The 14,206-nt window shown below is 47.2% G+C and overlaps 1 protein-coding gene across 2 annotated transcripts in view; it reads left to right on the plus strand.

Annotated features, from left to right (window-relative positions):
* Nucleotides 1–14,206, plus strand: part of PGAP2 (post-GPI attachment to proteins 2) — a 101,612-nt gene that overhangs the window by 11,561 nt on the left and 75,845 nt on the right. The window lies entirely within an intron of this gene.

The following is a 14,206-nucleotide window of genomic DNA, read 5'->3' on the forward strand; positions in this document are numbered from 1 at the left end:
TCTCTGCTGGACGATAGGTCAGAATGAAATAAAAGCGGGAGAAGAATAGTGCCCACCGGGCCTGGCGAGGATTCAGCCTTCTCGCTTCTCGTAAATAAGTCAGGTTTTTATGGTCCGTGAACACCGTGAAGGGCTCCTGCGCCCCTTCCAGCAGATGACGCCATTCTTCCAGGGCCAATTTGATGGCTAATAGCTCCTGATCCCCGATGGCATAATTCTTCTCGGCAGGGGTATACTTTTTAGAGAAGAATGCACATGGGAGAAGTTTCCCACTGGGGTGGGCCTGGGACAGCACTGCTCCTACGCCAACCGATGATGCATCCACTTCCACGAAAAATTTATTTGTCGGGTTGGGGTGGCGCAACACTGGAGCTCCAACAAATGCCTGTTTCAGATTCTCAAAGGCCTGACACGCCTCAGGCGACCAGTTGCGAGCGTCAGCGTTCTTCTTAGTCAAGGCAGTAAGGGGGGCAGTCAGGGACGAGTAATTCCAAATAAACTGCCTATAGTAGTTTGCAAAACCTAAGAAGCGCTGTAGAGCCTTACGCCCCGTAGGTTGCTGCCAGTGCAGGATGGCTGTTAGCTTACTGGGGTCCATACGCAGCCCGTGGTTAGAAATGATGTACCCCAGGAAGAGCAGTTCGGAGCGATGAAATTCACATTTTCCCAATTTCACATAGAGGTGGTTCTCCCTCAACCGCTGCAATACGGTCTTCAGGTGCTCCTGGTGCTCTTCCTCAGCCCTTGAAAAAATCAAAATGTCGTCCAAGTAGACCATCACAAACTTATACAGGAGATCACTGAAGATGTCATTCATGAAGGCTTGGAAGACGGCTGGAGCATTAGCAAGTCCAAACGGCATTACCAGATATTCGTAATGCCCGTCGCGGGTGTTAAACGCCGTCTTCCACTCATCCCCCTCCTTGATCCACACAAGGTTGTAGGCCCCCCTGAGATCGAGCTTGGAGAAGATCTGGGCCCCCTGGAGGCGGTCAAACATCTCAGAAATCAAGGGAAGGGGGTATTTGTCCTTCCGCGTGATGGCATTGAGTCCCCTGTAGTCAATACAGGGGCGCAACCCCCCATCCTTCTTCTCCACGAAGAAGAATCCAGCCCCCGCGGGCGATTTAGAGGGCCGGATGAAGCCTCGAGCTAGGTTCTCTCGAATATACTGGGACATGGCTTCCGTCTCTGGCCGGGATAGGGGGTATACGCGGCCACGGGGAGGTTCAGTGCCAGGTAGTAGCTCTATGGCACAGTCATAGGAGCGATGAGGAGGCAGAATCTCTGCTTGCTGTTTGGAAAAAACATCTCCAAAGGATCTGTAGGGCCCCGGTAACATAACATTGGCTCGATCCAAAGGAAGCGTCACTGGGGCTGGCGGGACCTTATCCAAACAGACCTTCTGGCAGCCCGGGCCCCACGCCGTCAATTCACCCCGGGCCCAATCAATGCAAGGGTTATGCAGGCGAAGCCAGGGTAATCCCAGGATTATGGCCTCAGTGGCCGACGGAAGGACGTAGAAGGAGATAACTTCTTTGTGTAAGACTCCTACCCGTATGGTCATAGGCACGGTCCTGGAGCGGAGAACTCCCCGAACCAGGCCCCAAGCCGCTGAGACAGTGATGGACTGAGGTAACTCCATCGTAGGAATTTGATGAACCCGCACCAGGTCCGCGCTGATAAAGTTGCCTCCCGCCCCCGAGTCAACTAGCGCCTCAAAACAAGGGGTATCCTTAATCGCCAGTAGAACTGGCACCAAAACCTGCATCCAAGGGGAGAAGGACTTTGGCCCTGACCCGGTCTCCCTAGCCAGTATCAGGGCTGCTGGTTTCCCGACTTCTTTCTCTTCGGGCACTCACGGACAAAGTGCCCCTTCACTCCACAATGCAGGCACAGCCCCTTAGAGCGTCTCCGCTTTCTCTCCTGGGCTGCCCGGTCAACCTGCATAGGTTCAGACCCATCGGGCACACCCAGTGACGGGAAAGCAGGGCTCTTGTGCGAGCTCCTCGAGTTAGCCCCTGCAACCTGCTGACCAGCGCGACGTTCACAGGCCCGCTCCCTGAACCGGATGTCCACCTGGGTGCAGAGACGGATGAGGTCGTTCAGATCTGAGGGCAGCTCCCGGCCTGTGAGTTCGTCCTTAATGTTGGCCGAGACCCCATGCCAGAATACCGCAGTCAGGCTTGGGTTATCCCAACCTAGCTCCGCGGCCAAGGTCCGAAACTGGATGGCGTACTCACCCAGAGAGAGTCGCCCCTGATGTAGGTTCAACAGCTGAGTCGCCGCCGAAGAGGGCTTCCCGGGTTCCTCAAAGATGAGCCGAAATTGTTTCAAGAACTCTGCCAAATTATCCAGGAGGGGATCCTTCTTCTCCCATAAGGGCGAGGCCCAGGCCAGAGCGGAGCCTGCCAGTAGAGAGATAATATAAGCCACCTTCGCCCGATCCGAAGGAAAATCCCGGGCCTGCAACTCGAAGACAATTTGGCATTGATTGAGGAACCCCCGGCAGGTCTTACTGTCGCCCTCGTACCTCGGGGGCATAGCCACCCGAATCCCTCGGCCGCATGCGTGGGAACCCGGTGGAGTAGAAGCTGGCGGGCCCTCCACAGCCCCCGTGACAGTCAGCGTGTCTACCCGTTGAGACAGTGCGTTCACGACTCCCGATACCTGTTGTAGCTGAGCATGCAATTGCTGGAGCAGCTGCATGGGGGATGGATCGGTCGAGCTCATGGCTTTTGCGTTCTGTAATCTGTTGGGTTGGTCGTGAGCCCTTGGGCCCTGGCCGAGGCCAGCAGGGCGCCGACCCAGGCCAAGGGGAGACCGACCCACCACCGCACACCCCAGCTACACAATACCCCCTAAGCTACCCCTCCCCACAGTCCCTCAGGAAGAAGGGAAATAGGCATACAGGCAGGCCTCGCGGCCGAACCGGAACCCACGCAGACAGAGCCACTCGTGCGAGCCTCACGGCTGAACTGGAACCCAATCACACACAGGGAGGGGTGAAAGAACCCAGAGGGCCCCAAGATGCCAGACAAGCGCTGAACACCAGCAATAGGGCAGAGGGGGAAACAAAGGACCAGAGCGGGCCACGCCCACGCAGGGGACTAGCGCAGGACAGGGGAACTAACACAGCAACCCCCCCCACCAGGGTAGGAGCCCCAGGCAGAAGCCAGAGGAACCAAACACAAAAGGAAGGCAGAAAGCCTTTGCCTCAAACCCACTGTAGACAGAGGCACACAGAACACAAAGGGTTAAGCTTGTAGAGCCAGCAGAGAGAGAGTGCCATAAATCAACAAACAATCAGAGAGAACGCTTCCCCTCCCAAGAGGGAGTGGGGCCCATCCAACAAACACACTGGCAGAGGCAGGAATACAATACACACAGTACACAAAGGGTTAAACTCACTGAGCCCGCAAGCCGGGACACTGGGAAGAGAAATCCTTAAAACAAACAAACAAGGGAGAACGCTCTCACTCAGCCCAGAGCCCCGGAGGCTTGAGTAATGCCCAGCCCCCACTAAACAAACGAGCAGCTGACCCTGATTGCAGAGCTACCCACACACACACACACAGCAGCAGCTAACCCAGAGGGAAGGAAAAGAATACTCTAAATCAACACAGATCCCTGTCAGAACCTAGAGCACGTTCTGAGAGAAACCTATCAGGCTTTCCTGTTACCACCAAGTAAGTAACGCAAAAGCAGAGAAACTCTTCAGCTGCAGGCTAAAGTACTATCCCCTGACGTCAGCACAAGCCCTGGCAGCCAATCAGAAGAGACGTCCCCCCTCCCCCTCAGCCAAACCGGCAGAATCATAACACTCAGCTTCACCAAGTATGCTACTCTAGCTTAAAGAGAACAGACCCGTTCTCTGAGAGCTAGGAACTCTCTGCATCGGCCACTCATATAACCACTCACCACTGGGAGATAATCATACATGTGACACTTAATGCAGAAAACTGGGATAGCACCTCTCTTGCTGCTGGACTGCATATTAGTATTTTTGAGTTCTCCCTTATATGGTGGTGAAGCCTTGCCCAGCGCATCCCAGGATGCACTGGGCAGGGCTGGGTGCCGCCATTTTGAAGGCGGTGCTGGAAGAGAGAAGGGGTGTACAATCCCTCCACCACCACTAAGGTACAGGGGGGTAGGGAAGGGGGGCAGCTAGCCCACGAGGTTGGGGGGGGGCTTTTGTTTACAGCCCACTGCCACCAGGGCCTTTCTTTAGGTGCATCGGGGACTGGACGACTGCTGGACCTTCTGCTCCCTGGGCCTCCAACTCCTGTGCCTCTGGGGTGGGGGCTCGGGGCTCCTGGGGGGGTGTTCTTGTTGGGGGGGGATGGGGGCCTGCTAGCATGCAAATGCATTCTGGACAGGTCTCCCCATTCCTCCCCAATGTTCCACAAACCCTAATAAAAGAACACAGCGAAGGTGACAAGATGGATGATGCCAAACAAACTTCTACTGGACTCGGAAAAAAGTTCACAGCAAGAGTTTATTCTTAAAAAACTGGACTCGACACGAGTCGTGTTTCGGCCGTTCAGGCCTGCCTCAGGAGTCCCTAAAATGGTATACAATGAATTATATTAACTCAAAACATTGATAAAAATGGATACATTACAAATAGTCTAAAAGCATAATCTCAAAAATAATTGTAATAGACACAAACCAGATGTCCTAAAAAGATGTGTGTACTGGTTTATAAAACATGGAAACATTAAAAAATATATTAAGAAATGATATCTACTATAATAAAACGCACCCTCAAAGTTCTAAGGACACTGACGTCACTGCAGGCGCTCACACACCGGTTCGTAAGTTCATGGTGGTGAAGCCACAACACTCACCATGTCTTCGTGCCCCGCCCTCGCGTCACATGTGATGACGTCGAGGGCAGAACACGTACACAACAAGGCAAATGAACGCACAGGGAGTAGTACTCCTCCCCTTCCAACAAATCGCAGCCGCCGAGGACGTGCCCATCACCCCGCCCCTTTTGCCCCATCACCCGCCCCTTTAAAGGTACGGCCCCACCCCCCATCGCCCCCTCTTCCCCTCATCACCTTCTCTCCCCCCTGTCACCTCCCCTTCCCTTAAGCCACTATCCCTGGTGGTCTAGCGGTACCTGTTCGCTCGGGCAGGAACGAAAGAGCCCCCGCTTTCCTGCCTGGTGCGCTGCTGCTAGCTGCCCGGCTGCATCGTGTGTGAGTCCGGCTCTAGGAGTTTCAAAATGGCCGCCGAGAGTTCAAGTTGCCTCGCGAGACTTCAACTCTTGGCGGCCATTTTGAAACGCCGAGAGCTGGACTCCCACACGATGCAGAAGGGCATCTAGCAGCACTGCTACGGGCAGGAAAGAGGGGGCTCTTTTTTCCTGCCCCGACTGAACAGGTACCTCTAGACCACCAGGGAGACTAGCGTAAGGGGAGGGGAAGGGAGTCCCGTGCCTGCTAGCGCCCGTTTCATCAGAGGCAGAAACGGGCCTTTTTTAGTAGTTACTAATACAATGTTGTATTTTAAAATGATCTAAAACGTCTCTTCCATTCAATAAGTATCATTCCTAAGTCCTTTTTTAAGGTTTTAGATAATCTTATTTCTTCTTTTCTATGGAAAAATAAGCCTGCTAGAATTTCATTATCTAAATTACGTATGCCATGATTTAGGAGGTCTGAAATTGCCAGATTTCTTTTATATCAACAGGATTTTTCCTAAAAGGAGTAGTAGCATGGCTTAATTGTTCTAGTGTGGCTGCTCCTGATTGGCTTCTTTTGGAACAAAAGGTGGCTCATCCTCTTTCATTAGACTTTCTACCTTTATTGTCATCTTCCGCCATAGTTACCTCATGGCCCATTATTTATGACACTCTTAAGGCTCTTATGTTTTTAGATTCTACTTGTGAAATATCCTTGTCCTCTTCTCAGATGGCTCATATAAAATTGGTTCTTATTTGGAAGGAGTGGATTTCCTGTGGAATATATTGTATAATTGATTTATGTTCTGGCACTAATAATATCTCTTTTAAAGAGCTAATGCAAAAATTTCACCTGCCTAATACTCAATATTTTAGGTATTTACAATTGAAGTCTGCACTTGCCAAATGGCTGAGGAAGTATTATAATGCACAATTAAACCCTGGCATTTTTCATATATTTGACTCTATAACTAAAACAAAGGGAATAGCCTCACAATTTTATTCTGTACTCCTACCATCTAGTCGCTTGAAAATTGTGGCTCTTCAAGATATATGGACAAGGGACACTAATCACGCCATGTCTGATAAGTTATGTAGTGGAGGAGTGGCCTAGTGGTTAGGGCGGTGGACTTTGGTCCTGGGGAACTGAGTTCGATTCCCGGCACAGGTAGCTCCTTGTGACTCTGGGCAAGTCACTTAACCCTCCATTGCCTGCCGCATTGCGCCTGCCATGAGTGGGAAAGTGCGGGGTACAAATGTAACAAAAAAAAAATGGTTTTGGATTAAATCTATGAAACCATTGCTTCTGCCCCTATATTGCAATCTCTTTTCTTACTTTCACATAAAGCATTATGGACCCCAGTTAAACAACATAAGGTGGATTCTACATCTTCAAATTTGTGCTGGTCTTGTAAGGGAGATATAGGTACATTACAGCATATGTGTTTTTCTTCAGGATCATCAGTTTGGGACAGAATTTGTGCTAACTTTAATTTGAATCTCCCTCTTTCATTCCATGTTATAGTTTTTCGTTCTGCAGGGTTGAAACAAGCAGGAATTAAGTGTAACTATAAATTATTTGATGCATTATTAACGGTAGCAATCTCTACCATTATAAAAAATTGGAAAAACCATAAACTGGTTTCTTTTTGCTTTTGGTGGGCTACTATTTGTATGACTTTTAAATATGAAAAAATACTAGCTGAACATACCAATTCTTTACCGGTATTTCATAAAACGTGGGAACAAGTAGCCAAATTTTGTCAAATTTCAACTGGGAATTAACATAGTAACATTGTAAATGACGGCAGAAAAAGACCTGCACGGTCCATCCAGTCTGCCCAACAAGATAAACTCATATGTGCTACTTTTTGTGTATACCCTACTTTGATTTGTACCTGTGCTCTTCAGGGCACAGACCGTATAAGTCTGCCCAGCACTATCCCTACCTTCCAACCACCAGCCCCGCCTCCCAACCACCAGCCCCGCCTCCCACCACTGGCTCTGGCACAGACCGTATAAGTCTGCCCAGCACTATCCCCGCCTCCCAACCACCAGCCCCGCCTCCCACCACCGGCTCTGGCACAGACCGTATAAGTCTGCCCAGCACTATCCTGCCTCCCACCACCGGCTCTGGCACAGACCGTATAAGTCTGCCCAGCACTATTCCTGCCTCCCACCACTGACTCTGGCACAGACCGTATAAGTCTGCCCAGCACTATCCCCACCTCCCAACCACCAGCCCCGCCTCCCACCACCGGCTCTGGCACAGACCGTATAAGTCTGCCCAGCACTATCCCCGCCTCCCAACCACCAGCCCCGCCTCCCACCACCGGCTCTGGCACAGACCGTATAAGTCTGCCCAGCACTATCCCTGCCTCCCACCACCCGGCTCTGGCACAGACTGTATAAGTCTGCCCAGCACTATCCCTGCCACTGGTTCTGCCACCCAATCTCGGTTAAGCTCCTTAGGATCCATTCCTTGATAAGTAACCCTGTCTGTTTTGGTCTTCTTTAACCGTCTGTAATGGCATTCTATATTTAAGGATATTTGTATCAAATTCCATCCCATCCCTAAAGAAAGAAATCACAATGATGATCCCACTAAAAAGTCAAATGAAACCCCTGTCTTTCCATATGGAGAACAAAGGTGGACCATATATTAAAAGTATAGTTGGAAACGCTTGCAGTTAGGATCGTAAAATCAGATGTTCACAATCTGCAGTCTCTGGAGAGGAAACGGCCACCAAGTCTCTTTGCCTTGAAAATAACTCAACACTTCCTCCTTGGTTACACAATCTAGACTGTTGTAAAAATACGTGAGCCTGGAGGACACAGCCATTGCAAAACAGGACCCTCATTTCCAGTCAACCAAGTTTCAGAAACAAAAAGATGATCATTTTTGGAATCTGATATTAGGAAGTCTTGTTTTTAAAGAATGTGAATTACTGGAGGAGTGGCCTAGTGGTTAGGGTGGTGGACTTTGGTCGTAGGGAACTGAGTTTGATTCCCACTTCAGGCACAGGCAGCTCCTTGTGACTCTGGGCAAGTCACTTAACCCTCCATTGCCCCATGTAAGCCGCATTGAGCCTGCCATGAGTGGGAAAGCGCAGGGTACAAATGTAACAAAAATAAAATAGATATTATTGGAGATTCTACATGGAACGTTGCTATTCCACTAGCAACATTCCATGTAGAAGGCTACGCAGGCTTCTGTTTCTGTGAGTCTGACGTCCTGCGCGTACGTGCAGGACGTCAGACTCACAGAAGCAGAAGCCTGCGCGGCCACATTGGTGATCTGCAAGGGCTGACTTCTACATGGAATGTTGCTAGTGGAATAGCAACATTCCATGTAGAATCTCCAATAGTAGCAACAGTGGAGGAGTGGCCTAGTGGTTAGGGTGGTGGACTTTGGTCCTGGGGAACTGAGTTCGATTCCCGGCACAGGCAGGTCCTTGTGACTCTGGGCAAGTCACTTAACCCTCCATTGCCCCATGTAAGCCGCATTGAGCCTGTCATGAGTGGGAAAGCGCGGGGTACAAATGTAACAAAAATAAAAAAACATATGCACATTTTTAAGTCACTTCTGAAATTCTGAAACATCAGCCATAATGTCATCAGGATACCTCTTTTTTATTTTTTCCTTCTTAAGTGTAAAGGATGCCTAGAACAAATAACAGAACAAGCTTTCTGAAACTGGCCAAGCTTAAAGTATTTTCAGTATTCATTTCAGCCTCATCTCCTGAAGCCTTCATCATTGCAGTAATGAGCGTGTATTTTTAAATTATCGTGTCAACCTTTTAGCTCAGAGTTAGCATACCTTATATGTTTATTAGTTACCAGACCCATCTCTGCAAAAGCCAAAAATTAAAATGAAGAATGAGCCCACATCAAGAAGTACCTCTTCTAGTGGACGAGGTGAATGCAAGAACATTGAGAGAGGCCGTATGGCTCAAAATAAGTTCATGAAGCAAAAAAGAACATGAAGCTTCACAGTGATATGAGAGAGATCCAGGGCAAAGGTTCACACCAGAGACAAATCTGCTTGCAACCAAAAGAAGCTTTGGTTAGCCACTATCTATTTTCTTTCTTTGTTGGGTTATAAATTTAACACACCCTAGGCAGATGAGAGCAAGACAGTTTGTTAATCTTGTAGGTAATATAAATAAGTCTTATAGGAAAACAACTCCTAATAGAATTATTTATGCCAAGGCCCTAGATTACAGAACTCTGCCTAAGCAAATATTCTGGACTCGTGCTAGGGGAAACAAGACCTTACTTTGGCACCTAACCAAAATTAGCTGGGTTAGAACGAAACCAAAGCCGCAGATGAAATATATATTATTTATTATAGATAAGGAAAATATATTTATAAAAATATATCAGCAGCAAGGCTTAGCAAAATACAATATATAACTTGCTAATAAAACTAGATTACTACCAAAATAAAGACTAAGCAACTGATTCTTACTGGAATAGTAAGTAATTACACAATCCTGATTTGTTTGTTATCATGAAAACTTATCCCACACTTCTTATGTAAAATACAAGATTAGCAGCGTATTCCCTGACCAGGAGTGATGACCTAACCAATCTTTATCTTAGCGAGTCTCAGTCTTGGATTTGGTTCAGGGTCTATCTTCTGAAGCAGGTGTCACAGTCATTCAGTGCCGTATTTCAGAGCTGATGTATCTGAGCCAATCTGTATTTCCACCAGATATGTAGTTCACAAGGTTAGAACAACACAGTGTCTTGCTCCCTTTGAGCCTTCTAACCTTGCTTGTCTTCTTAGGTCCTTCTTGTCAGTCCCAACTGTCTGATGGTCTCTGAACAACTCACTTTCTTTAGTTCCTGCTTTCTTAGTTCCTGTCCGTCAGATGATTCTCCGGGACCAATCATGATCCTGTGCAGCTAACTCCATGAGCATGAAGAGTCCTTTGTTCATGACCCTGAAGTTGTTACTTTCGGGTCTGCAGATCTGTCTCCAACCAGGCTTACTGGAGCCATGGGTCTCACTCCCCTTTCAGCTTCTCAGGGTGATAACAGGGTGGTTGTAACACAGAATGTCCTTGGATGCGGTATGTCTGTCAGTGATTTTCCAGAAGCTGAAAAGCTGGATCTTGCTGACACAGATGTTCTCAGGTCAGAGGTTGTAGAATCCATTTTGTTGTAACAGGATGTCAGGCTTGTATGAACCAAGACCAGCTCAGGTGAGATCTCCGGTAAATACCCCTACAATCTTCATATTTTAGCTATTATCAACTACTACTACTACTACTTATCATTTCTAAAGCGCTACTAGACGTACGCAGCATTGTACACTTGAACATGAAGAGACAGTCCCTGCTCCACAGAGCTTACAATCTAATTAGGACGGACAAACAAGAGATAAGGAAATATTAAAGTGAGGATGATAAAATAAGGGTTCTGAACAAGTGAATAAGGGTTAGGAGTTAAAAGCAGCATCAAAAAGGTGGGCTTTTAGCTTAGATGTCAAGACGGCCAGAGATGGAGCTTGACGTATTATCTAAACGTTGTCAGTTGCTTTTAGGGAGTTAGTTTTTAAGGTGGGAAAATGTGGGGTACAAATGTAATAAATAAAAATAAAATAAAATGTTACTTGCTTTGATTCCAGAGTTGGTAACAAGTGGGCTACAAGTCCTGGAATGGTTCTGTTAGGGGATAATTTCATAAAGCATTTTCTGTCTATAAAGCAGGTTTAGAAGACAAAACATCAGATCATAGGGGTTAGAAACCAAACTATTCAAAGTTTATTCACCACATAATAAAACAAATGCTTAAATAATTAAAAGCCCGACACAGCCGTGTTTCGCCCTACCAAGGGCTTCTTCAAGGGCTGTTAAAAGACCCAGAGGTGAAGTCGAAGTATGTCACCTACAGGTAGAGGCTTCTCTTCATATAGCAGCAGCAAATGGATAATTTTTTTTAACCCTATGATCTGCTGTTTTGTCTTCTATTCTGGATGACGTGGATTGTCTGCCAGTCTGTTTTACATGAAGAAAATGGCTGTGAAAAATTGATCATGGGTATATACACCTGTAAAAGTAGGTGTACCAAAAGATAATGCACTGCCTACTTCTACACAATTTGCTGTTAGAATTTCCCAGGAGCATAGGGAATGAAATTGTACACAGAAAAAGAAAATGACGGCTGATAAAGACCTATGCATTTTACCCATCCATATCATCTACTGTCCCGTGCTCTTCCTTAATCTTTTGTGCTTGTCCAAGTCTGTCAATGAGGCTGTCTCTTCCTATAATACTATTCTCTCCTCTGCTCTGGATACTCATGCTCCTCCCATTCTGTAAAACGTACCAAACCCCAGCCTTGGCTGACCTCTAGAATCCGCTACCTACGTTCCTGTGCCCGTTCTGCCGAACAACTTTGGCTGAAATCCCGTGCCCATGCTGACTTCATACATTTCAAATTCTTGCTGACCTCCTTCCAGTCTGCCCAACAGGACTATTACATCCAGTTGACAAATTCCCTTGGCTCAAACCCTCGACATCTCTTTGCCACACTGAATTCTCTCCTCAAAGTGCCTTCACCTCCAACTCCCCCTTCACTTTCCCCCCAGACTCTGGCTGAGTACTTTCATGATAAGGTTCACAAGATTAAACTTGAATTCTCAACCAGGTCACCTCCACTTCTCCTTCCCTTAGTCCATTCTCTCAACCCTCCAACCCCTGCCCCCTTTTCTTCCTTTTTCTGAAATCACTGAAGAGGAAACTACACATCTTCTTTCCTCCTCGAAACCTGTTCCTCTGATCCTATTTCCACCCATCTACTTAACACTATCTGTCCTACTGTCATCCCTTTTATCTGTCATATCCTCAATCTTTCACTTCCCAATGCGACTGTTCCTGATGCCTTCAAACATGCCGTAGTCACACCACTCCTTAAAAAACCTTAATTGGACCCTACCTGTCCTTCCAACTATTGCCCCATCTCCCTCCTCCCTTTCCTATCCAAGATACTTGAACGTGCTGTTCACCGCCATTGCCTTGACTTTCTTTCAACTCAAGCTATTCTTGATCCACTTCAATCTGGCCTTCACCCCCTTCGTTCAACTGAAACAGCGCTTGCTAAAGTCTCCAATGATCTGTTCCTAGCCAGATCCAAAGGTCTCTATTCTATCCTCATCCTTCTCGATCTATTTGCTGCTTTTGACACTGTTGATCACAGCCTACTCCTTGATACATTGTCCTCACTTGGATCTCAGGGCTCTGTTCTTTCCTGGTTTTCTTCTTATCTCTCCCAGCGTACCTTTAGTGTATACGCTAGTGGATCCTCCTCTACTTCTATCCCACTGTCAGTTGGTGTACCTCAGGGATCTGTCCTGGGACCTTTTCTTTTCTTCATCTATACTTCTTCCCTTGGTACTCTGATCTCATCCCATGGTTTTCAGTATCATCTTTATGCTGATGACCCCCAGATCTACCTCTCCACACCAGAAATCTCAGCCGAAATCCAGGCCAAAGTATCAGCCTGCCTGTCTGACATTGCTGCCTGGATGTCTCAGTGCCATCTGAAACTAAACATGACCAATACTGAGCTTCTTATCTTTCCCCCTAAACCAACCTCTCCTCCTCCCCCATTCTCTTTTTCTGTGGATAACACTCTCATCCTTCCTGTCCATCAGCTCGTAACCTTGGGGTCATTTTCGACTCCTCCCTCTCCTTCTCTGCACATATTCAGCAGACCGCTAAAACCTGTCGTTTCTTTCTCTAAATATCACCAAAATTTGCCCTTTCCTTTCTGAGCACACTACCAGAACCCTCATCCACACTCTTATCTCTCGCTTAGACTATTGCAACTTCTCACAGGTCTCCCACTTAGCTATCTCTCTCCTTTTCAATCTGTTCAAAATTCTGCTGCACGACTAATATTCCGCCAGGGTCGTTATGCTCATATCAGCCCTCTCCTCAAGTCACTTCACTGGCTTCCTATCCATTTCCGCATACAGTGCAAACTCATCTTATTGACTTATAAGTGCATTCACTCTGCAGCTCCTCAATACCTCTCCACTCTCATCTCTCCCTACGTTCCTCCCAGGGAACTCCGTTCACTGGGTAAATCTCTCTTATCTGCACCCTTCTCCTCCACCGCTAACTCTAGACTCCGTTCCTTTTATCTTGCTGCACCATATGCCTGGAATAGACTTCCATCTCTAGCCGTCTTCAAATCTAAGCTAAAAGCCCACCTTTTTGATGCTGCTTTTAACTCCTAACCCTTATTCACTTGTTCAGAGCCCTTATTTTATCACCCTCACTTTAATATGCCTTTATCTCTTGTTTGTCCTAATTAGATTGTAAGCTCTGTCGAGCAGGGACTGTCTCTTCATGTTCAAGTGTACAGCGCTGCGTACGTCTAGTAGCACTATAGAAATGATAAGTAGTAGTAGTAGCCCTCTGGATCAACTCCTTCCTGTTTATATTTTGTTGAAGGTGCAGTCTCCAGAATTGTACCCATTACTTGGAGTAGCCCCCCCCCCCCCAGGTTTTACCCCACATACATGAACATATGAGTTTTGGGAGAAAACAACTGTTCTGATTTGGGAAGGTTTGTAACCCACACCCCAATACAGTTGTTCCTCAGAGCTGTGCTACAACACACAACAACTGTACTACTGCTCTCATGCATAAAGTACCCAACTGCTGAAACTTGCTATACACAACCCACAAAAACAGATGCCAGATGCCTCAGGGGTCTGCACTATGCTTGAAGCCCTAAAAGCACATCAGTCTAGATGGGGTTCTGCTATTTGCTTTTGTATGAGGTGAAACATCCAGAAGATTTGAAGCATACGTAGGGAATGTAATCTTTACTTATATGATGCCTACACACTGCACATAGCCAGCCTTGCTTGACAAGTTTTACAACAGCCTCTGTAGCGGATTATTAGAAAACTAGTGAATAATGAATAAGAAATAAAGTCTGAATGAGTGCTGGCTAAGCAATGGCTTTGTGAGAATCTAATGGCAGATCTTCAGG

Source organism: Microcaecilia unicolor, chromosome 4, assembly GCF_901765095.1.
Source record: "Microcaecilia unicolor chromosome 4, aMicUni1.1, whole genome shotgun sequence".
In the NCBI taxonomy this organism is placed as follows: Eukaryota; Metazoa; Chordata; class Amphibia; order Gymnophiona; family Siphonopidae; genus Microcaecilia; species Microcaecilia unicolor.